Genomic DNA, 2,795 nt, shown 5'->3' on the forward strand with positions numbered 1-2,795 from the left:
TTAGTCCCCATTTTATCCTGCCTTTCAAATGTCTCGCATTATAGTTGCACACATACACAAGCACTAAGCTCAGAAACTAGTTCACTGTTTTTTTCACTACTCCCTCACAGCTTCTCCCTAATGTCCTGACCACAACCCTACCTATCTCACTAATTTGCCAGCCTCTCAAGGCATTGTGGGAGATGACCCAGATTGAGATGACCCGGAAACACACAAAAAAACGCCGAAGATGCTACTCAGAAGAGACAGGGATATGCAATATTTTGGAGCATAATTACAAAGCCTTTTCATTTATTTTACAATGTTTTCTGAATACCTTATGTGATGCTGGTGCCTTTAGATCTCCTTTAACTGTTGCAGAATGAAAAGGCTCATAGAGGAAATGTAAAATCTGCTCTGGTCCATAGGGGCTGTGCAGGTGTGAGAGCTGATGAGGTTAATATTATGCAAATTACCATCACAACAAGACATTTGTATAGACTGTGGACATCCTTTATGTTTAGTATTACCTTTATCTGCTCGGTCTTTTGAGAGGAGGATGAGAAACTCTGTTCTAATCCAGGATCAAAAGAATGCTCGGAATAATTTCTGACGATTAATAACAATCTACCTTTTTACACATAGGAAACCTTTTGGGGTTAGTATACACTTTTGGTCATTCAGTTGTGCTAATAGGGTATTGGGGTGGGGGGGGGGCATGTATGAGCACATTACTAACCCCTTTCTTGCCATGAAAGAGTGCGTACAGAACTTGCACTTATTATACTAAATATATCCTCAGGGTGGGGGAAGACAGAGCTCTAGGATCCCAACTAGGGTTGCCACCTGTCCAGGATTCACCCGGACAGTTCGGGTTTTGAATGCTGTGTCCGGGTTTCATGGCACCAGGAACCCGGACACAAGATGTCAGGTAGACAGGGGCAACTACAATTAAGATAGGGGCTACTGGCCCCCCACTAAAAATAGTCTCAACTGTGATATTTACATATTAATGGGTGGTGCCTTTTACATATGAATAAGCCACAACTCATTCTCCTAAAAAAATATGTCCACGTGTCGCTAGAATGTTCGGGTTTCACTTGAAGAAAAGGTGGCAACCCGATTCCCAACCCCTTCAACTGCATTGTGTTGTCTTTAATGTAGTGGTGGTAGAGAGTAGAGACAGGAGCAGACTGTCATTTAAAGAGTTTATAAAGTGCCAACAGCAGCTAGAACAAGGTAAACCTTTTTGTACACAGCTTCCTCCAGTAACTTCCTCAGTTAAGATGGATGACACTAAAATTGTATGTTTTTTTCAGGCTTATTGCTTTAATGAAGCATACATCAAAATAAAGTTGAATGCATCTTATCTTAGTTATATCACGTAACCAAACGCCCTCCTCTGCTGTCTCTTTTCCTGTAGGAAATTGAGCTCCTAAATAAGTCACAAAGCTTTCCTGAGCTGCTGAACATCAGAGGATTTCGGCTATAAAGGAACTATTGTAAGGGATGCATGTGGAAGACAAATTACACTTGGTTGTAATATGCTGATTCTGTGTTGCTCTGAATTTACCTTTTCCATTACTTTTTTATTATTGTGGATTTATCAGTTGGTGGTTTATATTTCCCGACATGCCAGATTCAGGCAGCTAATGATCAGCCCTGCAAAGAGCCAATAATGCACTAGGAATCAATATGAATACAAAAGAGATTTACAAATGCACAGCGTCAAAATGTGCCTGGAGGTTGCCCTGAAGTGTATGTAAACCTATACAATGAGCTTCTCTCATTTGCTCCTTTTTTGTCTGTTAAATATAACATTCAAAGCGTTTTGTTCTGTTCAATAAGTGAAAAAATAGCCATTAGTCCTGTTAGAAATTCATAGATGTGTCTTGTGCGCATTTATCTCAAGGAGAGTCATTAGCCCTCCTAGTGCTTGGGACTACAGAATGATTAAGGAGAGTGGGTGGGGTTTAGTTTAGCTGGGCATAGCTGACAACACTCAGTGCACAAAAATCCTGTGTGTTGTCAGCCCATAACAGAGCGTAGGCTGAGCATACAGAGATGAAATTTCAGATGACTCCTGCTGATATGGCCAGGATTTGATCCATGGGTGACCCTGCCTGCACCACTCATCTTGTCAAAAGCCCATTTTTCCATTGACTTTTGTCAAAGGAGCTGGGTGGAACATTGTCAGATGAAAAGTAACTACAGACAATCAGCTGCAGTCACTGTAAGGCCTTGTTCACACCAAATGTAGACCAGATCCGGTCAGGTTTCTACACATGCAGTGCAGTGGGTTGTGCCGCGTTTTGGATGCGTTTTGGATGCGTTTAGGGACGGTTTTGGTTTAAGTTTTTAAGTTTAACATGGGCTTTCAGGCACTTGCATGCGTTTTTGCGTTTTAGATGCGTTTTTGATGTGTTCCAGACCAGATCCAGAGCAGGTAAAATAGGGTTTGCCGCAGTTTTTTCATCCGGTCTGGAGCTGGTCTGGATCCGCACGCTGCGATGTGAACTGGAGGTCAAAATACCATAGGAATACATTGGACGCAGTTTTGATCCGGTCTGCACCTGCTCTGGTCCGGATCTGCTCCGCGCTTGGTGTGAACAAGGCCTTAGGAAACTCTGACATCCGCAGTTGTCGCTGTCTGAATACAGTAGCCAGCAGGGGAGATTCCTCCATCCATGCTGTTTAGCATGGATGGGGGAATCAAAGTATTTCTCTAATTCTATGCTGAATGAAAAGAATCTTAAAGTAGTATTAAGGTCTTGGCGTTTTTTACATTAGGGTAAAAACGACCCAGCACCTTTTTT

Source organism: Nanorana parkeri, unplaced genomic scaffold, assembly GCF_000935625.1.
Source record: "Nanorana parkeri isolate BGI_ZX_2015 unplaced genomic scaffold, ASM93562v1 scaffold328, whole genome shotgun sequence".
NCBI lineage: Eukaryota > Metazoa > Chordata > Amphibia > Anura > Dicroglossidae > Nanorana > Nanorana parkeri.